Below are 23577 nucleotides of genomic sequence, written 5' to 3'. Positions count from 1 at the left end.
GGTGGCAGGTGGCAGCTCACTGGGAGGCCTGAGCAGAGACTGAAGATTAAAAATGCTAAGAGATGGGAGCCTCAGTGGCCCAACAGCTAGTAGTCAGGCCTCTCCTGGTGGGAGCAAAACCAAGGTTTTTGGTGCCAAATATCCCAGGACAAGTTTGGGCTGAGTTCTCTGAAACAGGAATAATTAGGGGGAGACATCAGATACAAAAGGCAGGCAGGAGTGGGGATGGGACTAGGCTTTCCCCACCCACCCTTTGGTTACCATTTTGGAAACCCATAGCCCCGTCTTCACACTGGAACTCTTGGCTGTTGGAATCATGGTCTCACAAAATCCCATTTCAAAGGACTGTACAAGGCCAGTGTGTCTTTGAAGGACCTGCAGGCTGCTCCCTGGCTCTCCGGAACCCCACCTTTTGCATTGGCCCACTGTGTCTTCAAACCCTTCCATCTGCATCAAGACTAATCTACCTTCTCTTAGATCTCAGCCAGAGGTTGGGGGGCTATCTGATCAAACACTTTCACACTAAAGAGTGAGTGAAATTGTTGCTACCAGTACTATGGGGTCACTTGTACTTCTTAGCCCCAAAAAACAAAACCTTAATGAGGGAATTTTAGGTAGAATGGGGAAATAGTTGGGAGCCGGAGAACCTTCTCAGTTCTCACCAAATAAGCAACCCTCCTGCAAATAAGGCAGCCCATGACCAAAAGAAATACCCAGAGCACTGCAGTTAGGACAGAGCCCTTCACTGTAATGAAATGAGCTGTGTGTATAAGTTCTACTGGGGTTTCGGAGCCAGATGGAAACACCATTATTGGGCTTGTGAAGGATGCCAAGTCCCTGGGGTGATACTGGGCCAAAGCACCTGTGTTACCCTGTTTCCCCATAGCATGCATGGGAGCACACCAGAATTTGATTAACTGCCAAAAATCCTTTGTAAGTGTTTGAATGAAAAATGGCATGGCAACTCATTTGGCAGATCATGTGCACGGTAGCAGGTGGTTTATAGAAAAAAAATAAATAAGATACCCAGGAAGACACTGGTTGCCTTTGTACGTATGTAGTCGTGGGAAAACAAAAGACCACAGACTCAGACTTTAAAAGTAACACTTGATCGTTTGTAAGAATCTGCATTTGTGGAAACTGAACCAGCCAGCAGCTAAGCAACCATCACCCTCTATTTCTTCACTCCAATTACAGGCTGACTCTTATATACAGGTACAACCTAACACTAAGATTTGCCTTGCAGTTGTTGCAGTGGAGGAGGATGGGCCTCATGACACCCAAGTTATAAAGAAGAAACCTCACGATACACGGGCAGCGTAGACCTTCTAGTCCTAAGTTAATAAACGGCTATTTGACCGTGTTGCTGATAACACATTTGAAAGGGCTCTTAGTACTTTTCCAGCAAAACATTCAAGGATCTAACATTTGTTGATACTTGATACCATCTTATAATGATGGCAGCTGAGTTCTTCACCTGCTTCCCTTCATATATTTACCAACCACACATGTATACCTAGAGGTAACTTGTCCGGGTTTGCCCAGACAGTCCTGGTTTAAGTCTATTGCCCTCCAGAATAATTATTATTAGCGCCCCCTTCACTTTCAAATGTGTCTTGGTTTGGACAATAAGTTTTTGGGGCATCTTAGGTACGCCTGTATGTTCATGAGTTTATTAATATGCTTGTCAGGAGCCAAAAGTTTTTCCATCACTGAAAGATGGAGGGCAGGGCATGGTGAGAGGCGAGGAAAATGGGTCCTTTTTCACGGGTGAGGACTGGAGTTTCTGGTGACGAGCTCTGAATCTCCGCACAGCCCTCGGAGGCCTCGTGACGTCTCAGTGGCTGTGGATGCAGCAGTGGTAAAGGCCTGGGGGCACTTTCCTAGCTTTTCAGTTTAGTTTATAGACCTTATTATTCCATTAAAAGTTGTAAGCCTACCAAATTTTATCATTTACTTTTTTTTTTCTTTTTTTTTTTGCGGTACGCGGGCCTCTCACTGCTGTGGCCTCTCCCGTTGCGGAGCACAGGCTCCGGATGCGCAGGCTCAGCGGCCACGGCTCACGGGCCCAGCCGCTCCGCGGCATGTGGGATCCTCCCAGACCGGGGCACGAACCCGCGTCCCCTGCATCAGGAGGCAGACTCCCAACCACTGCGCCACCAGGGAAGCCCTCATTTACTTTTAAGGGGACTTTGATTCAATTTATAAACTTAAACACATTACGACATTTTAAATTACATTTAAAATTCTATTTCCTTTTTAAATAACTTTCCCAAGTACTAAATAATTATTACCAATCTGACAAACTTAGAAATATAGTGAGCTTAGAGGTTTATTAGATATTTCTTTGCTGAGCATAAATTTAGTAAGTTTTTGACATAAATTCATGTTACACATTTTAAATTAGTTCTGGGGCGCTCACTGTAATAGGCCAAAATTTCTTTTACAAGTATGACATAAACTACCAAATACACTCAGATCCTCTCTCTCGCTCTCTCTTTTTTTTTTTAAATTGAAGTATAGCTAATTTACAATGTTCTTTTAGTTTCAGGTGTACAGCACAGTGATTCTGTATATATGAGTTTCCAGACATAATCAAGACATTTCTAATTAATGGAAATAATGCGTCAAGAGCTAGCAAGAGAAAGGCACTAGCTGCATACAAAGAATTGGAAACTGAAAGCTGATTTGTCAAAAAAAAAATACTAGAGGATGGAAGATCATGGAGTATGTTTTCTAAATTTTAAGGGAAAATAATTTCCAACCAAGATTTCTACACCCAACCAATCTGTCAACCAAGTATCAGTGAAAAGTCATTTTTAGACATGCAAGATTGAAAAGTTTGACCTTTCTTGTACCCTTTCTTAGGAATCCATTTGAGGGTGTGCCCCAACGTATTAAACTGTAATAAAAAATAGAAAGACATGGGATAAAGGGAATAGGAGATTCAACGTAGGTAAGAGGATCAGGAATGGTGTAGAGGGAAACCCCTGGAAGGCAGCTGGGCAGCAGCCTAGAAGACAATGGGTCCGGAAGGAGCAGCCCTGAGAAAACCCTGACCAGCAGGCTAGAAAATCCATTTGGTCCAGTATTCGCTCTTTTGTCACAATGTGCTATAAATACTTAGCTGAAAGAGGTTCTAAGAACAACCAGAAAGTATCGCCCTGCTCTTGATAAAAGAGAACAGAAGAAGAAAAGATGATTTGCAAAAAGAATGAATTATGGATTCTCTGAGTTTGGGGCTTCCTTACACACATCTAATTTAACCTCTGCAGAAATTTCTACCACATCCCTGACAGATCGTCTAGCCCTCAGGATCCAGGACATTTAGTCCAGTGACAGAGAAGCTCCTTCCCCAGGCATACTATCCCACTCCCCCAGAGCTCTGTTTGTTCAATATTACTTCCCTAATTGAAACGGAATTCTGTCTCTCTGCACCTCATGCCCGCGTGCCCTATAGCTGTTCCCTCTGGAGGAGCACAGAGCAAATGGCCACCCCATTCATGTAACAGCTCTTCCCATATGTGCACTTCATAGTGGGCTCCGTCCTGCCCACGCCACTCAGGTTTCCTCTAAGCCAGTAGTCCTCAAACTCTGGCTTTGCCTCAGAATCACCTGGAGTGCTTATTTAAACACAGCTCACGGGGCCCCGCCCCAAGAGCTTCTGACTCAGTAGGTCTGCTGTGGGCCAAACATTTCTATAAGTTCAGGTGCGCTGAGAACCAAACTTTGGGAACCAAAGTAAGCAAACAGCTCCCCTTCTGTCAGCTGTCGGTCCGTGGCATTGTTTTCATGCCACTCATCCTGAAATGTGGCACCAAGCCTCCAGAATGGAGGTTCTGGTGCTTTTTTTTTTTTTTTGTCCAAATTATTTTTATTTATTTTTTAACATCTTTATTGGAGTGTAATTGCTTTACAATGGTGTGTTAGTTTCTGCTTTATAACAAAGTGAATCAGCTATACATATACATATATCCCCATATCTCCTCCCTCTTCCATCTCCCTCCCACCCTCCCTATCCCACCCCTCTAGGTGGTCACAGACCACCGAGCTGATCTCCCTGTGCTATGCGGCTGCTTCCCACTAGCTATCTACCTTACGTTTGGTAGTGTATATATGTCCACGCCACTCTCTCACTTTGTCCCAGCTTACCCTTCCCCCTCCCCATATCCTCAAGTCCATTCTCTAGTAGGTCTGTGTCTTTATTCCCGTGTGTCTTAACCCACAATGACTCCCTGGAGACTGCAAGGAACAGCCTGAGGGGCAGAGGGCCCTGGAGAAGTAAAGCCCTAAGAAATGACCTCCTTTGGTGAGTGAGCGCCTTCAGTTCCTGGGGGGGGCGGTGCAGAGCAGCAGCTGTACACTGAAAATGCCAGGAAGGTATATCTTCCCCTGCCCCTTTCCACTGTTGGGTTGGCCTACTCTTCTATCCTCTTTCTGCCTTGTCCAGCCTTTCGCTGCTCCCCAAAGTCCTGGGTGCATGAGATGGCCCCTGGCCACAGTACTACCCATAAAGGCCTCCAGGTGGCGCTTTAAGCTTATCAGTGCCTGCTTCTTTGGCTTAAGGTGCCAAAGCTGACCTAACCTAGGTGAACTGGTAAGGCCCAAGAAAGGCCAATATGTTCAGGTTGCCATGGCCTCAGTCCCAGCCCCCAGAGCAGCTTGGGATAAGGGCAACCTTGAGTGTGAGTGCGGGGACATAGCAGCCCTTCTGCTACCAGGAGAACCCCTGGGGAAGTTGTCCCTTTCAAGGCCAATGTCTAAGCTAAAGTTGCAAGATTTAACAAAAATACAGGATGCTCAGTTAAATCTGACTTTCAGATAACAAGTAATTTTTAGAATTTTTTAGTGTAGATATGTCTCAAATAGTGTCTGTGGCATGCTTATACTGAAAAATTATTTGTTGTTTACCTGAAATTCAAATTTAACTAGGCATCTTACATTCATGTGGCAACTCTAGGTTTACGTTCATGAGTTTTACATCTTCCATGTAATGCGTGCTTATGGAATATCTGCAAGCATGTGTTAGATACTACAAAAATGAATCAAGTGCAGCTTCTGCATTTAGAGATTAGTTTGAGGAAAGTACATATTGAGAAATAATTGTAGTACAGAAGGCATAGGAAGCATGGGATAGTGGAAGTTTGGGGTTTGGTGTTGGCTTTAGGTTCCGACCCGGCTCCTGACGTGCGCTAGCTGTGTGACTTTACTTAACCTCTCTGGGCCTCTACTGTTTATTGTGAAAATGGGAATGATACCAACCTCAGGAGGTGACCAGGGAGGTTATAGGAAATGGTACGTATTTCATGCCTGGCTATAGTAGCAGCTAAATAAATGCTAATTTCCCCTTTGTAAAGAAGAAATACTGTGAGAGAGAGACAAATAAAAGTGCCAGAGTAGCAAAGAGCTTTACCTGCTTTGAGAAGGTCTCTATAAAGAATGTAACACTTCAGTTTTTGGTGTTTTTTTTTTGCGGTACTCAGGCCTCTCACTGTTGTGGCCTCTCCCGTTGCAGAGCACAGGCTCCAGACGCGCAGGCTCACCGGCCATGGCTCATGGGCCCAGCCGCTTCGCGGCATGCGGGATCCTCCCAGACCGGGGCACGAACCTGCGTCCCCTGCATCGGCAGGCGGACTCTCAACCACTGCACCACCAGGGAAGCCCCAACACTTCAGTTTTTAAATAAAAATAACAACTGATACTGTTTACTGAATGCCCACAGCATGCCAAGCATTGTCCTAAGCACCTGATAAACAAGATCCCCCCTAATTCTTAAGTCTCTGAGGCTTGTACTATTATTATCCCTATTTTACAGATGAAGAAACTGAGTTAAATAGCTTGCCGTAGAGTTAGGGAGTGATAGATTTAGTATTTCAACTCAAGTCCATGTAGCTCCCAAACCTTGCCTTAACCTCTGTTTAATGCTGTCTTCGTGTGAATTGGCCCTTGACATTTGAGGTGGGGATCGCTACGAAGAGAAGCACGATTTGTGTCCACTGAGCTGCAGAAAGAGTGGATGCTGATGCAAAAGCTGGGGCAGGTGAAAGAGAAGAGTCTTGGGAGATACATGCACCCCAATGTTCATTGCAGCACTATTTACAATAGCCAGGACGTGGAAGCAACCTAAATATCCATCAACAGAGGAACGGATAAAGAAGATGTGCTACATCTATACGATGGAATATTACTCAGCCATTAAAAAGAATGAAATAATGCCATTTGCAGCAACATGGATGGACCTAGAGATTGTCATCCTGAGTGAAGTAAGTCAGAGAAAGAGAAATATCATAGGATATCACTTATATGTGGAATCAAAAAAAGGGTTCCAGTGACTTATCTACAAAACAGAAATAGAGTTACAGATGTAGAAAACAAACTTATGGTTACCAGGGGGTAAGGGGGGGAGGGATAAATTGGAAGATTGGGATTGGCATATACACACTATTGTATATAAAATAGGTAACGAATAAGGACTGTATAGCACAGGGAGCTGTACTCAATACTCTGTAATGGCCTATATGGAAAAAACATCTAAAAAAGAGTGGATATACGTATACATATAACTGAGTCACTTTATTGTACACCTGAAACTAACACAACATTGTAAATCAACTATATGTCAATAAAAAAAAAAAAAGTCCTGGGGCCTGGAGTCCACCTCAGACTCACGCAAGTTAATCCAAGCCTTTATCACCCACCTGCTCATCATGGTGGGCATTTTCCACCAAAAGCAGGGTAACATCTTGCAATCTAAGCCACTGGTATAAAGGTGCTATTCAAGCTGGATACAGTAGGTAATTAATGTCCACAGGAGGTTTGTCTTAAGACCTTTGCAAATTCTAAGTTTGCATATTTGCTCCTATGTAATGTATCAGGGTATGACTGAGGGGGAGAATCAAGTGACCTCTTGACCTTAATAAGAGTTTGGTTACTATTGATAGTTACCATTTATTGGGTATTTACTGTGTGTCAGGCACTGCCAGTCATTTTTCACACATTATCTCACTTAACCATCACAACAACAAATGAGAAAAACCAAGGCCCAAGGTCGCATAAAAGAGGAAATATTGGACCCAAGGCTTGTGCAGCTCCAGCGGGGGTGGGGGTGATGGTGTTAGACTCGCTCTCTAGATAATGTCACCTGCTTCAAGTCTTGGGATTAAAAGTTATTCCTCAGCAAAATTACATACTGTTTCCATGGGTCCCTTGTAAAGTTTAGAACCATGTCAAGGGTTCCTATATGTGGGAATCAGTCCTATTTGAGTGTCCTGTTCCACTTTTAGCTAGTTTCAAATGAATAACGGACACTCAGTAACAGTGACCAGCACTGCAGCTCCTCTCTGCCCTCACCTCACAGCTAGGGCAGCCCTGCAAGTGCCCATCTAAAGTCTAGCCCCCTGTCAGCCAGAGTTGACCCGCTCTCTCAGACTCCCTCAACCACTTGGCTTCCCCAGTCACCCTGGGCAAAGCACAAAAGGTCAAGTTGTTTTTAACTTGCTTGGCTATTTTCAATCCCATGTGAGGTGCTAAGCATACAAAGGTAAATAAGATATGGTCTCTGAGAGTAAGGACCTCGGGTGGGGAGAGATGTGAATAAGCTTGGTATCGTAACACAAGGCAATGTGAGGCCATGACAAGAACGTACCTCGCACCAAAGAGAACGTGTCAACTGTCTGGAGTAGGTCCCTGACAGTGTCACAGAGGAAATGACACTAAAGCTGGTCTTGGAGAATGAGTGGGAGTTTGCAGAATGAGGGGAAAGGGGGACTCCAAGCAGGGTGAACCCCGTAACGGTGGCTCAGCTGTGAAACAGAACAGGTTTCTTGGCCAACCACAAGTGCTTCCTCTTTGTGGCTGACATATATGGTGAGAGGTAATGAGGCTGGGGGCATAAGAGGAGTGGAAGGTGAAGTGGAAATGGTTAGTAGGGGCCAGATTAGAGCAGAGCTTCTCTACCATGTGAAAGAGTCTGAACTTTTATCCTTCAAGCCAGTGTGTCTCAAACATTCCACTAAAGTACCCCAAAAGGCAGTGTGGAGAGTTCAGGCCTGGAGGTATCTTGAGTTCAAACTCTCTAAACGTCTTGTCTTTAAAATCATGTGATTCTTGCATTCTACTTCATCACATGTCTGGGTTTTTAAAAAATATTTTTAAATATTTTCCTGAATCTCTAAATAAAATTGAAGCTTGAGGAAGATATAACTATTTTATAGCTCCTCACTCTGTTTCCTTACATGACTCCCCCATGCCCAGAAGCTGTTTCAGCCAGTTTGAGAAGGGCAGCCATAGGGACTTAGGCAGAGGAGTTATGTTGATAAGATTTATCTTCTAGAAAGAGGCTTCTAGCTGGTGTTGAGGATGGGTCAGAAGTGGGAGAGACTAGAGGAAGAGAGAACAGGTGGGGGGCTCTGCAATAACCCAGGCAAGAGATGGTAAAGGTGATGGAGATAAAGAAGGAGAACAGACCTGAGAGCTATTTAAAAATGGAATTGATAGTGTTGGAAAACTGTTCTGGTATAAGGAGTTGGGGAGAAGATGTGGGTTAGGATCACCCTCAAGTTTTTCTTGGATAGTGATGTCATTAACAATAATAGGGAATATAGGAAAGTTAGGTTTGTGAGGGGGGAAGGGTAAATAAGTTTAATTTAAGCCTATTGAGTTTGAGGTGCCTGTGGGACATAGGGCTGGAGCTATCTAGAGGGCAATTACATATACAGGTCTGACAGTTGGAAGAGCTGATTGGGATGGAGATACAGATTCAGAAGTCATGGGAATACCTGAGGCCACTCAGGAAGTATGTATAGAGGGAGGAGAGAGAAATGAGATGGGAATCCCCGGGATGTTTAAGGGCAGATTTAGAAAGCAAGGGAGAATGGAAAAAGGAATGTCAAAAAGTCAAGAGGACTCATCACTTCCTGGTGAATGGCCAATTCCAGGGCTGAGGTAGGGAAAGTACAAGATGAGCCAGGAACATCTTTTACCAGAAAGCAAGGGAAGGTTCAAAGGATGATGGGGACAAATCCAAAGGACACAGGGGCCAACTTGAAGTTTCTTCCACTGGCCAAATCTGTGGCCATTGAACATCAAAACAAATAATAAGAAGAAAGGATTATAACCCACTGGGGGAAAAATCCCTGTCAACACTGATATAAATAAATAAATGGGAGTGGGTCTGAACCCTAAACCAGGAACTGGCAATGTGTGCCCATTGGATTTCAGAAACGCTATGAACTAGTAACTGCTGTGTGTGCCTTTTTTTTCTCCTTTTCAAAATGATAATGTCCATAGAAATTATCCTATGCCTGTGCCTCTAGTGTATGCTGGGTACGTATAAGGCAGATGATGTGTCTCTTCACTTCACAGGTCTTCAGATCAAGAGGACTGGTACTCAAGGAGTTATATCCAAGGAACTGGGCCTGAAAAGCCATATCCACACTAGGCCCTGAGTTAGATGTTGAGATCCTGGACTTCAAGTTGGTGCTGTCATAGATTGAGACTTGGGGGTCTTGAGGGAGGGGATGAGTGTATTTTGCATTGAGTGGCATGTGAGTTCTTGTCATTAGGTGGTAGGGTGTAGCAGATAGCATTTTCCAAAGATGATTCAACAATATCTCTCATCCATGCTCTTATTACGTGACTTGGACATTGCTCCCTTTGAGAGGTGTGGCCTATGTTCCCTTCCTTTGATATTAGGTAGACTTTGTGATGTTGTTCAACCGATAGGATATGGTAGAAGTGATGTCTGAGGCAAGGTTATAAAAAGAGATGCAGGGACTTCCCTGGTGGTCCAGTGGTTAAGACTTCACCTTCCAGTGCAAGGGGTGTGGGTTTCAATCCCTGGTCGGGGAGTTAAGATCCCACGTGTCTCGCCGCCAAAAAACCAAAACAGAAAACAGAAGCAATATTGTAACAAATTCAATAGAGAGTTTAAAAATGGTCCACATCAAAAAATGGTCCACATCAAAAAATGGTCCACATCAAAAAAAATCTTAAAAAAAAAGGATGCAGCTTTTCTCTTACTATTATATTCACCCTTGAAACCTTCAACTACCATGTAAGTATTCCAACTGTCCCAAAGCCACCATGTAGTGAGAAAGCTAGCTCTGAGACAATATGAAGAGAGAGGGTTGTCTAGTTAGCCCCCTGCTGTTTTTAAGCTCCAGCCACCATCTGACTGTAACCACTTGAGAAACCCTGAGTCAGAACCACCCAGCGGAGCTCTTCCTGAATTCCCATACCACAGAAACAGAGATAATGAAATGGTTATTGTTTTAAACCACTAAATTGAAGTGATTTGTTTTGCAGCAATAGATAACTGACACACGGTAAAATGTTAACATGTGGAGAATCTGGATGAAGGGTGTACAGAAACTCTTTGTAGAATGGTCCTTTATCCCATGTGTGACAAATGGGTGGGGCTACAAGGACCATAGTCTCTTCTCGGGATTACTCAGGCCAGCCAGCTACCTCTGATGCCAGCTACCATCCAAGTCCACACCTACAACCATGGAGATGTGCTGGAACTTCAGAATGGAGAAGCAAAATAAACTGAGTCTGAAAATTTTCCCTTGTCCTTGTGACACCCAGACACCCTATAGATACAGTTAGGAACAGCTTCAGTTCTCCAACTCTGTAGCTAGGAAAAGTGTAGCCTGCATTTTTACTGTCCTAACCCCTTGATTTGCTCTGGGAATTATCCTCTACAAGAAACCCTCTCCTTTCTGAGAACTGCCTTGGATGGGTGGAGACAGTCTTGACTCAGCATATGCTGTGTCCCTCTCTTTTCTTACTCTATCTGTAGTCAGCTGCCTTCTCCTTCTCTCCTGAGAAAATGGGCTCAGTCAGAGTGCTTTGACACCCATAGTCCTGGGGTGGAATCTCGGGGAGCTATACAGGGAGACTCAGAAAAGAATTCTAGCCTACGAATTCTTACTTCTGAGTCATTCAAAGAGAATGCAGCATGTCAACAAGCCCAGCAGAATCCAGTGATGTTCACCAAGAGCGCTGGATCTGAGCTGGGTTAGGACATGGTATAATAGTAAGGCATGAAGAGCTTGTACTGATTATAGAGGGTGACAGGGATCATTGAAGAGGTCAGTAACTTGTGAGAAAATTTATTTAGTGGAAACATTAGGGACAGTGTAGAAGGGAGACTAGCTACAGGTGAGGAGTCAGGAAATAGAGAATGCCAGAGTCTAAATTAATAGATGACTAGAGTTTTGGCATTAAGATGGAGAGCTAAGTGAGTGAGAGAGGTGTAATAGTATATGTGGTACTTAAAGATTAAATATGTGCAAAGATCATATGGAAAATATTAGTGGAGACTCTGAGGCAGTTAGGTCAGAGAAAGTGAGGATGAACAAAAAAATTTTTTAACCTTTGACTCCTTTCACTTATTTCTTTGGAGTCAAAGAAGATACTTCTTTGAAGACTCTTTGAAGAAAATCTTTGTCTTCACTTGATCCAGTTCCATAAGCACTTATTGGAACTCTACTATGTTTCATATTGGGTGCTAGATGCTGAGGGAGCAGATGAATAAGACAGAATTCCTGCCTACAAGGGGCATGTAGTCTGATTGAAGAGACACATGCAAACCAAGGACAATACTGTAAGATGTGTATGGAGGTATACAAAAGGAGGTATGTACAAGATGGGTACAGAGGTGACCTTAAGATATCCACGGGAGTCAGGGCTGAGGGAAGGAGACCCAGAAGTAGTTTGCACAAAGAGAACCAAGCTAATGAAATCATGAAGTGGTGAGCATAGTGGAACCCTGGGTGGAGTACTGGAGGACAAGGACAGTAGGTGTGGACAGGAAGAAGAGGGATCTAGAAGAACTGGGGAGATCCATAAAAGCTGACCTAGAACAAGGAATTTGGGAACACCAATGAACATATCAAGGAGGGAGCTAGTTCTGAGGGGGTAGAATTTAAACTAGCTAGTGGGCAAGATGAAGAAACAGGTATCGTTTACAAACGCATTGGGACAGAGACAATAAGGTTGATAAAAATTCGTGACGTGTATAGAAGACTTTGTTAGCTCCATTTAGAGGTAAAGGTATAGACTTTTTGGCAGGAGACAAAAAGGAATGCTTAACACAGGCAGAGGAAAATTGAATTTGGGGATTAGAGTAACAGGCTGCGATTGAAAGCCATAAACCAAGAGAGGAGAGAAAGCCCAGCCTTAGCTCTCTCCTGTTGCTAAAAAAGAAGAAATATTCTCCTTTGCAGTAGCCGTGAGACAGATAAGAATCCGTCATCTAGAGGGAGGAGATATGGGGATATATGTATATGTATAGTTGGTTCACTTTGTTATAAAGCAGGAACTAACACACCATTGTAAAGCAATAAAGATGTAAAAAAAAAAAAAAAGAATCCGTCATCTGGCTACTATGGAATCAGGTGTAAATGGTTGTTCTTTCTGTGATCAGTTAGGGTGGAGGAATTGTTACCCCGTTGCTAAGGAAAGAGGAAGGGGCTGTTTCCAGTTGCCATGGAGACAAGGTAAGAGCGTTCCCTCGATACCGCCGTAAATTTATGAGGCGGTGTCCTCTCCTTGTTGCTATGGCAACTTAGAGGGACTGTTCTCGTCGTCCCCACCTCCCATCGCAGTTGCTAACACAAGGTGGAAGTAGGGGCTGTCCTTCCCTCTCCAACCAGTTGCCTTGGAGACGGCTGGTGCCCTGGCCCCGCCCCGCTCGGACTGACAGCGGTGGCCGCATCGCGCCTGCGCAGTGCTCTGTTCCCCCGCAGTCTCTGTGCGTTGAAGCCGGAGACCGCGGCGGCCTCTGTTAGGACCCTCCGCCCCAGAGCCGCCGGCCGGAGCCGCAGCCTCAGCCGCAGCGCCCCCGCCGCCTGTCCCCTCCCCCGCCGCCTCCGCCGGAGCCATCTCGCGCACCGTGAGTCCAGGCCGAGGCGACCGACGCCGTGGGGCTGAGTCAGCGGGAGGCCCGGGCCCGAGCTGGGGGAGGGGAACCGAGTTGCCCCCCTCGCCTCCCGACCCGCGCACCCGCCCCCCAACTGCGTCTCCCCCACGCCCGCCTCCCTTCCTCCACCCCTCTCTCCCGGGCTCCCCGCGGCCTCAGCCGTCAGGCCTCCCCGAGCCACTCCCCCTCCCCTTCTCTCCCCACAGACCCACCTTGGGGCTTCTTTCCCGCTGGATGCGGCGCTACCGCACCTCTGCTCTGGACAGACTTTTCCCCAAAAAACTGCCCCCCGTTCGCCCTTGTCCCTTCTCCTTACTCCTCTTGGGCCTGACATCTCCGGCCTCTCGGGTTTTCCCCAGTGATATGCCAGAAAAAGAGTGACAAGGGAGAGAGCGAGGGGAGACTGGGGGGAGGGGGGACGTTGTGCCTGCCCAAACGTTGGGGCCTCAGGTTTCCTACCCACACGCTCCTGCCCCGGCTGGCGTGGGGAGGCAGGTCTGGACAGTACTAGCTGGCTGCTAAGAGCTTGTGGGGCTTTCCGAGTAGATTTGCTGGGAAGCGTTCCGCCCCATCATCATGATCAGCTACTGCTTAGTGAGCACTCTCTAGTGCACGGTGGCCTTCTAGTGGGCTGAGTTCTGGCTTTGGCGGGCGCTGTGGAGAGGGACTATAGAGATGGAGGGAGGGGAAGAAAAGGTTGCGTTTGGGAGCTGAAGTTCCTGCGCTTCCAGTGCGTTGTTGTGAATAAGCATCTTGCAGTACTCTTTAACATGCTTTCCATCCCCCCCCGCCCCCCGCCCCGTAGTACAACATGGATATAATGGGAGGTTTGGAAACAGGCCTGATACCCGTAGCAAATGCTTAATGTTTGTATATTGAAGGGTTGTGATCTCTGATACCTGTAAATTCCAAGTGGTAACCAACTGGGCAAGAGTGAGTTTTAACATAACATGTGCAGAGCGGAGAAGGAGGAGGAGAACTGAGGTTTCTCTCTGGTGTAGGGCTGAGGCTTGCACCCCCTGTTTTCCTGCAGCTGTGTCTCTGTGGGGACTGTCACCTGATAGGGGTTCTAGCATATTTGAACAATTCCCTGGGTTATGTTTGCTACCCACCCACCTGCCCATCGTGCATTCCCTGATCTTGGAATAGAGCAGGATCCCAAACTGTTTTCTTTTTTCGGAAGAAATGGAGCTGAAGTTAGAGTTGGTGCGCACAGCCAGAAGCTGTCTCTTAACAAACGTGCCTCAACTCGAGGGCTCCTAACTACTGTGTGTACCTCATTGCCAACTTCCTTTGATTCTTTTTTTTTTTTTTTTTTTGCTTGCAGATCTCAGTGTACTGTTAGAAAATGTGTGTAAATATCACCCAGTTAAACTGTAGAAGAGGCTTTGGGTTTTTTTACTTTAGGGTGCAAAAGGCGTAGATGGTTCAGTTCTAAAAATCATGGTGAAGAACCCACAAATTTGGAGTTTCTGGCTTGCAAACGGTGAGAAATAACGATTTTGCGCCTTGACTTTGCTCAATCATGGCCTATTGGCAGCCTCCTCAGAGCCACTCCCCGCCCCCATGCCCATCAGATTAGTTTACAGTAGCAAAGACGGCTGTCGCCCTAGTTTTAAACATAGAGATGAAGTTCAGGAAAACTACTGCCCCCATGCAGCAGTGCAGTTTCTTCTGTTTCGAATGCCAGTCTGGGGTTTGGTGGGATGCACCTGCCTGCGGGGTGATGGGAACTGTGGGGCCTGAGAGTTACATTCCTTCTGTGTGGTCCTCTCTGTGTTGCATAGCTCACCGAAATACCCGAGCAGGGCAGGAGCAGACAGCTGTGCTGGAGAGCTGCTCCTCCTGAGTTGAGTGTATTTTGGGAATCAGCGATATTACTGGGGTGGAGGGTTGTGAATTAAGAAGCAAGAAAATGTGTCAAGGCTAGATAGATCAGGAGGGTGTGAGTAAAATGTCCCCTTTACAGTTTACTGTGGGATAGGACATTTCCAGAGCATCACAGTGGTTTTTATATAGGTTAATTTGCCTTTAAAATCCATACCTGTATTTTATGAGATAATGATGGAATGCCTTTTAAACTGCTGCTGTTGGGAAACAGGACTAATACCTGTGTCTCATACGTTGCCTATCTAGTTGTTACTGAGTGTAATTGTTAAGATCAGGGAGAGGGACATGATTTGAACCAAATTAGACCTAAATCTATGTGATCTATGTTGTAGTTTTGTAGCACTATATTTCCTTGATTCTAAGATACACCAGCAATTTACCAGCAGCTTTTAGGTAAACTCATTTAACACTACCAGATCAAAATATACATGTTGAGTCTACGGTGCCTCCTAATTTCAGGAACATTAAAATAGCCAGGAAGCGGCAAGATTTGAAGGAGGGATTTGCGTGTCTTAGAACTGAGAATGATATTTATAATATTCCTGGGGATGTGATGATCCTGAGAGCGCATGCATTGTGAGGACGGATTTCCTTAAGTCCTTGCCCTAAGCCAGCCTACTCTGTGGGGTCGTGTATGTAAGATGATTGACTGCAGTTAGGCATGGCAGTTGGCTATTGAAGAGAGGAAAGTTCCTATGTGGGAATCCATCCCAAGGCCTTCATATGGTACCCTCCAGAAGCAGAGCCAACTAGCTGGCAGCAAACATCGTATGAGCTGTACCTGAATTTAGCCAAGTAACATCTTTCAGAAGCTGAGCAGAAAATGTAATTTTTCTGAACCAAAATGCATCTGATTTGTTCACAGACATATTTGTAAAGATCCTAAGGCACGTCCTCCCCCCCGTAGGATGTTAGAAGTGGAGAGGACTTCAGATGGCTCAGTGTTCTCATTTCCAGATTTCAGTATGAGACACCAAGAGTTAGTGACTTGCCTGAGGTCACCCAACTAATGTATAAAGTATGTGAAAACATTTTGTCAGCTGTGCACACCATGCAAATTAATGTTGGTAGTTATTAGTGGCTGAGTCAGGATTAGAACCCAGATTGCCAGTCTAGGGCTATTCTACAATACCATGTTACCTCATCCCTCACATTTAATATTCTAGAGGGTTTTAATAAAAAATAATTTAGTAGTCTGTAATTAGCCCTGTAGACAAGGGCTTGTTTTTTGTCTGATTGCAAAGCCAGGTGAAATTGAGTGTCACACTGTCTAATTAAATATTTATTCTTGCCATCTCAAAAATATTTTTTCCCCACGCAGTGCATTTCAACTTCAAGGAAGTTTTTCCTTTCTTAAATTTGCATCATCTAACGTAAAGCAAACGCGAAGGTGGGTGTTTGAAGTCTTCGCAACTTATCTGTGAGGCTACTGCTGTATTCCAGGAAGCAAGGTGGAGAGGGCTGAAAGGGGGCCGAGAGGAGGAGCAAACTGGATTATCTTCCAGCTCGCAGAATGTAACCTTCTGTGGTTCCTGGAAGCCATAGAGATTTCTAACCCCTATCCTTGAGAAAGGGAGGTGGTCTGGCCTCTGGAAGCAGACAAACCTGCGTTCAAATCCCAGTCCCACCACTTCCTGACCATGTGGCCTTGGGTGAGTTATGGAACCTGAGTGCCAGTTTTCTCATCTGCAAGCCTGAAATGCTACCCATCTGTTTTGTTTTTGTTTTTGTTTTTGTTTTTGTTTTGCGGTATGTGGGCCTCTCACTGTTGTGGCCTCTCCCGTTGCGGAGCACAGGCTACGGACGCGCAGGCTCAGCAGCCATGGCTCACGGGCCTAGCCACTCCGCGGCCTGTGGGATCCTTCCGGACCGGGGCACGAACCCGTGTCCCCAGCATCGGCAGGCAGACTCTCAACCACTGCGCCACCAGGGAAGCCCTACCCATCTGTTTTACAGGATTAAATGAAAGGAAGTGTGTAGAGTACCTGCTTAATAAGAGATAGCAACCATTAATTTATATTACTAAAGTATAAAATAAAAAATAATGCTTTCCAAATTTTATCATGACCTAAGTCCATCTTGGCCCCCCAATTCAGCAACCCCCATCTCCCAGCAGGCCTCTCGGTGTGTTTGACATGCACAGAGGGATTTATCCTGTGAAGACCTGGCACTTGCAGTGTTATTTCAACTGCCAAAATAGGAGTATATGAACTGCCCCTTTGTCTCCATGTATTCAGCTGACCTGGTTATCTGAAAGGCTGGCAGGGCGGGAGCAGTTGACTGGGAGAGCAGAGACTTCGTGCGTTTGTGTATGTCATGGTGGCGGTTAGTCCTCCGCTGGGGAGGCCAGTCTGGGGAGTGATCTTAATTTGAAATGGAAAAGCTGCTGAGCTCTCCCTCGTGAGTCAAGCTCGCAATGGCCTTCATTCAGTTCCTCTACTATTAGAGGTGTAGCTTTAATTGGTGACTGCTCAGATCAGCTCTGCATCTGGGAGATCTGGAGGGCCCAGGAGAGGAGCTATCTGCCTTAGGAGGGAAACCTCCTTGCTAGTGAGGAGAGGTAAAGGGAGGGCGTTTGGGGTGGCAACGGTTCCAGATGGAGTCAAGGCGGAGACTGCCACGTAATTAGGGAGTCCGGGCAAGCCATTCAGGTGGGACACAAATGAATTTAAGTTCCTAAAAATTTCATTTGGAAAGAAAATACTCATAAATAGGCATCTTAGGACTGAAAATTTAAACACAATAGTTTTAACCTCTGGGAAGTGGAATTTGAGTGTGGAGGAGTGAAAAGGACACTCAAAGGAGAACTCCTTTTTTTCATATATAATTCTATCTGTGAATTGTTGTAAGAAGCATGTGTGCTTTTGTAATTTAATGAAGACCAATAGAGTTGGTAGTGGTTGTTTTTCAGTAAGTACATTTTGGTGAGCAAGAAGCAGTTGCCTTTACTTGGAGCCGTCAATGCTTGGGGCAGATGGGGTTAGACTGCTTCCTTCAAACAGGCCAAGCCAGTTTGCACCAAACCAGGCTCGTAGGTAAGGACAGGACCCTCCAAAGTGGCTGCTTCCTGGCAGCCCAGGATACTTCACTGACCTCCTACCTCACCACCTCTTCCTAGTCTCTTCATTCCCTTCTTGAGAATTGTCCCTTCCTTCTCTTGAACAGTTGAAGTAATCATTGTTATTCTAATAAGCTATTTTAATTTTCAACTATTGATGAAAATGGCATCTGACCAGATGACCTTTATGAAAAATCTGTGCCCCTTACTTAGCATGAAGAGGGCTTGAAGTATAATGGCACCCAGCTGAAATGCTGACCTACTCTGTTATGGTAGCCGCGTTTTAGATCAGATCGGGCTGATAGAGCACAACTTTCCCACAGTGATTTATTAACTGCTTCCCCTAGGAATCACTGATAAACTGACAAAATTATTAAGTATGATTGAGCTTTAATTTTCTCCTAAGTTGGTCAGTTGTGTTTCCTAGCCAGGTGTCCTGTTTATTATAGAAAGATGACACACCTATCATTGGACACGTGCTTTGACTTGCTTAACCAAGCGTTAGGATGGGTTATGATGAGTAATCCACATTCCATCATGCAGTGTTCCCTTTGGCCAAGAGTACAGATTTGGGCGACAGTTGGCCAAGGTTGGTGAGGCTTCCTGTGGCCAAGGATGGTTTTTCCTCTGTGTAGAGTTGACTGGCTAATACTGGCCTAAGTCCAATATCTTGTTCTCACTAGCATCGTGCCCTACCAACTTTCCTAAACGGGTATAACGTTACATTGGTGTTTTGAGCTCTGGACACATTATTTGCCTGAAGTAAATAAAGATTTGGCCTATCTAAATGTTGTGACTCCACGTAAAATGATTTTTTTCCTGAAACTATTTCTTGTATATAGGAGATACATACCAGTTGTGTGATATGTTTAAAATAACTGAGCAAGAAGCATGGCTTCAAATTTGCCCAAGTAGTTTTGACAGTGTGTATCAAAAACGTTAAAAGGAGCATATGTTTAGATCAGAGATTGCTGTTCTAGGAGTATTGCGAAAATCAGAGATGTATATAAAAATACCTATACAGTGATTTTTATTAATGCAACATTATTAATTATAATCATTATTAATAACAGCAAATAGTTAAAACAACCAACAGGATCAATAATTAGGCATTGGTCAGTTCACCTAGATGAAATACTGCACAGGCATCAAAAATCTTGTAGATTATTTTTTGATATCAGAAACTTTTGATATAATCAATGAAAAAAAGGATGCAAAATTGTGTGGCAAGAATGATACCAACTTTATTTTAAAATATATGGAAAGGTACTAGAAGGGCATATGCCAAAACCATAAGTGATTATCTTTAAGTAACGAGATTACTTTTCTTTCTGAGTGCTTTTCAGTGTGTTCCAAACTTTTCTGCATTAAACAGCTATAACTTTCATTACAAAATTTTTAAACCAGCAATGTATAGTTTCCATGTAGTAGAGCAATTGCTAAGAAAATCTCAAGGTATTTAATTTTTTATTATTTTGTTTCACTATGGTCATGATTCAAGGTAAACACTTCTCAAAGGTGTTCCTTTAGATAGTACTTCATTTCTTCTTTGAGAGAGAGCGTGCCCGGAGTGTTACTGTGTGGGTGTGTGACTTAAAACCGTAGTCTAGAAACTCTCAATTCCAACCGTCCAAATGAAGTAGTCTCTCTTGACTCAAATGAGATGTAAAAAAAATTATGAAAAGAAAGTGTCTTACAATATAGTCTTCTTTGCCTCTTAACTTTTGCTGTTTAGATTTATCAGATTTCAGTAAAACCCCATGTACCACAGGGCTCCATTTGGGTGGACTTTTTCTCCCCATGTCTTTGCAGATTCTCTGGTGTCCTGGTTCCCCCATGTCTCAGGGGCCTTATTTGAGGCTTTCTCCCTTGTTTTGGCAGTTGTGCACCTATCTGAACTATCTGTTTTGAAAGACTCCACCCAGGCCTGCAGCAGCCTCCTTCCTCCCTTTGCCCTGGCCATATTCTGTTCCGCCCTCAGCTCAGAGGCCCTTTTTCTTCCAGGCGTGGGTGGAGAAAGTTGGGTGGCCACCTGGCAGCAGAAGCCCACTGCGGGGATGGGCTGGGCGGGTCCCTGGAGCTGCTGACTGGGATGGGAGGGGCTGGCCCGGCCGCTGCTGTCCTCTCGTTCATTTTCCCATCCACGCACACACTGTGCATCATCTCTGTGGCCTGTCCAGTGGGCTGATACCTGCCCTCTACCTGTGGTGGTGTCGGCCCACCTCTGAGCGCCGGGACGTAGAGCTGAGGAACCATGTGGTCTATCACACAGCTCGGCCTGTGCTGCTGTGTAAATGTTTTCTAAGCAGGGTCTGCCTCTTCTTCCAAGTGATTCTGACTCCCCAGACACCTGTCCCAGACAGGGTGGAGGCCTACCCTGCCACCTGGGATTATTAGTGAACATGTCTTTGGGTGTGGCTCGCTGGGGACACTCCACCACCTGGAAAGAGCGACTGTGGGAGAAGCATTCATCTTCTCTTGAGGGTGTTGTCCAGGTCACCTGGTAATTTAAATGGTGTTTCCTGCCTGGTAAGAAATGAAATCTCAGCTGCTCTGAGTCAGCAGGATCATAGTTGAACTGCTGTGTGTTGTGCCATGTGAAAGGGGCAGGCCTTGGACCACTGGATGAAATTAAATATCCCTTCCCATATGGGGAGTGTCTCACTGAAGGCTTATCTCCGGTGGTGTAACATGCACTGTGCAGCTAGACTTTTCTGCAGCACCAGACTCTTGGCAGACAGCCGTCAGCCCCCACTCCCGTCCCTGCAGATTATTGCCACTTATCAGGGTCTCTGATTCAGTCTGTGATCTGTCCTGATTTTAGATGGGTAGAGTTCACCGCTGAAAGCTCCCAGTTTGGGCATCCTATTAACACCTTTAAGTGACAGGACCACTGCTAAGTACAGAGATGTGTTATGCTGGCCCTAAAATAGCAAGGTACAGTGTTTTGAGAGTTGATAACATTCGTATTCCCCAGATAGTATAGTTTCCAGGTTTATAGGTTATTCATATAGATTTGCATATTGTCTTCTTAAGGCCTTATTCTAAGTATACTCTCAATAAGATCTCTCCAAGTCCTTTCTGTTTTGTATTCTGAGTCATTATGGGGTATAAAAGAAATGAGATTCAACCCCTGTCCATGAGAAACTTCAGTCTGGTTTGGAAGCTAAGGTGGATGTGTGGAATGATTAGCGTGCATGACGACACTGGGCGTTGATAATACCTCTGTGCTCCTTTGTGGTATAAGCCATGATCTCTGCCCTTAAGGAACTCAGCTAACATTCTGGCAGGAGAATTGGACACAGAATTATATAAATCACTATCACACAATGGGGTGGGAACGCCAGCAGTGATGGGAAAGGGTGCTTTGGTAACCCAGGCAGAAGAGTGACCCTGAGCGTGTAAGAGCTGGGGAAGCCTTCAGAGAGGGAAGCATATCGGAGCTGGGTATGCAGGGTAGCACAGAGGACAGGTGAGTAGGAGAGTTCAGGCAAAAGAAATGAAAAGAACAGCATATTGTGAGTCACTAGCACTACAGAGTCTAAATTCAAAAAGGGCTCTGAGAGGAAAATAATCATTGTGAACTGGAGTAATCAGAAAAGACTTCACAAAGGAAGCAGACCCTGAGCTTGTCCTGAAGATGAGAAGGCTTTGAGTAGACAGGACACCAGAGAGGGCTTTCCACGAGGCAAGGTGCCACGTCTTGGAAGGAGTGACTGGCCAAGGATCATAAGTAGGTCACCTTTACCAGACTGAGGCTGTGAGAGTTTGCACAACATTGGGAACGTTAGTCAGAAATTAGGAAGTTGAAGAGACAGTTTGGAGATAAGTTTTGGTTTAGGCATGGAGAACTAAAGATGACAATTGGAGACATCCAAGTGGAGTGATCACAAAAGCCCAGAAGCTGAGGATGAGGTTGGATGGAGCTATGGGTGTGAGAGTCAACAACACAGGAGCGATGGCTTCCCTGAAAGGGGGTTTCTCCAGGGGTCTTGGGTACAGAGCACAAAGACCAGAGCCCCAAGTAGTAAGCTTTGAGAATTGTCCATAATTAGGAAAAAAGTGAAGCAATGTGGGGAAGTAGGAGGTTTCAGAGCAAGGGAAGAGAGCTTCAGTGCTGCTGGTTTAACTAGACTCAAGGATTCATCCAGAAGAAAATCATGGCAAGGGTGTCACTCCAGTGAAACGCTGGAGATGGAAGCCAGATTGGGTAGCGTTAAGCAGGGAACTGGGTACAGAGCAAGTAGAGGCAATAGATAGTCACCAGAGAACGGCAACAGGGAAGGGGAGAAAAGTAGTAACCAGAAGAAGCAGCGGGATCAAACTTTTTTTGTTACAATTCTGTTCCTTATCATCAAACATATATAAAATTTTAGTAAGCATGTAGTTTTTGTCTATGTAGTTTTTGTGTATTGAAGTGTGCTTCATCTACAGATTTCTCTATGTCAGCACAATCCATAGATTTGTCACTGCAAACATCCCCTTCCCTCTGTGGTATTCCGTCATAGTGATACCAAAATGTGCTTAACCATCGATCTATTATTGGGCAATTAGGGTATTCCCAATATTTTGTAAGCGTAAGTATCTCTGCTCTGAACATCACTGTACAAATTCCTTTTTTTTCCTTCTTGGGTTATTTCTTCAGAGGTATATCCTATAAAGCAGAGTTACTGAGGCAAATGGTACAAACCATGTTAGGTTTTTTTAAATTGAGATATAATTGACATATAACATTATATTGGTTTCAGGTGTGCAAGTAACGATTCAATATTTGTATACACCGCAAAAGGATCACCATGATAAGTCTAGTTAACCTACATCACCATACATAGTTACAATTATTTTTGTTATGATCTTTTAAGATCTGCTCTCTTAGTGACTTTCAAATACATAATACAGTATCATTAACTATAGTCACCATGCTATACATTATATTCCCCAGGACTTATTTATTTTATAACCGGAAGTTTGTGCCTTTTGACCACGTTCACCCAGTTCCCTCACCCCCACCCCGACCTCTGGCAACCACCGATCCGTTCTCTGTGTCTATGAGTTCAGTGTTTTTAGATTTCACATATAAGCAAGATAATACAGTATTTGTCTTTCTCTGTCCAATTTACTTCCTTTAGCATAATGCCCTCAAGGTCAATCCGTGTTGTAGATGGCAGGATTCCCTTCTTTTCTTTGGATGAATAATATTCCGTTCTGTATATATACCACAGTTTCTTTATCCGTTCATCCACTGATGGACACTTAGATTGTTTCCATATTGTTGTTGTTTTAATGGCCTTATTACACATTGTTCTCCATGGTGATCCAATAAACTTACAGTCAGAGTAAGAGTTTAGTATTGACTTGGAATAATTTCTGAAAATAAGGAGACATGAGCATGTGTGATGGTGGAAAGGAAAAGGAGTTATTTGAGGAAAATAATCCACATACAAGAGAGAAAGCGAGCAAATAGGAATGATCTTGAGAACACCAGGGAAGGGATGACTTTGCAGGAGAGGGAAAGACTCCCTTCCTCTGAGACTGATAGGAGGAGAGTGTATAGCTCTTTGTACCCCTGACTTGCAGGGTGAAGTCCAGGGGAGATAACTGGAGTTCCTACTAATAAAAGACCTTTTCCTTAGTGAGACAGAGCCAAGGCTGCTTGCTGAGGTCGGGGGCGAGGTCCTGAAGGTCTGAATTAACCACTGTGAGA

The 23577-nt window shown here is 44.8% G+C and overlaps 1 protein-coding gene across 1 annotated transcript in view; it reads left to right on the top strand.

Moving 5' to 3' along the window:
• Window positions 1–12733: 12733 nt before the first annotated feature.
• The window catches only part of MAPRE3 (microtubule associated protein RP/EB family member 3), a 47864-nt gene continuing 37020 nt past the window's right edge, over window positions 12734–23577 (top strand). Inside the window, exon 1 of the mRNA XM_004268120.4 lies at window positions 12734–12898. The gene's annotated coding sequence lies outside the window, so the exon portion shown is untranslated. The remainder of the gene's footprint in view (window positions 12899–23577) is intronic.

The sequence above is a fragment of the Orcinus orca genome, chromosome 13, assembly GCF_937001465.1.
Source record: "Orcinus orca chromosome 13, mOrcOrc1.1, whole genome shotgun sequence".
In the NCBI taxonomy this organism is placed as follows: domain Eukaryota; kingdom Metazoa; phylum Chordata; class Mammalia; order Artiodactyla; family Delphinidae; genus Orcinus; species Orcinus orca.
Note: the sequence above shows the minus strand (reverse complement) of the source record. Positions and strands in the feature narration are given on the sequence as shown.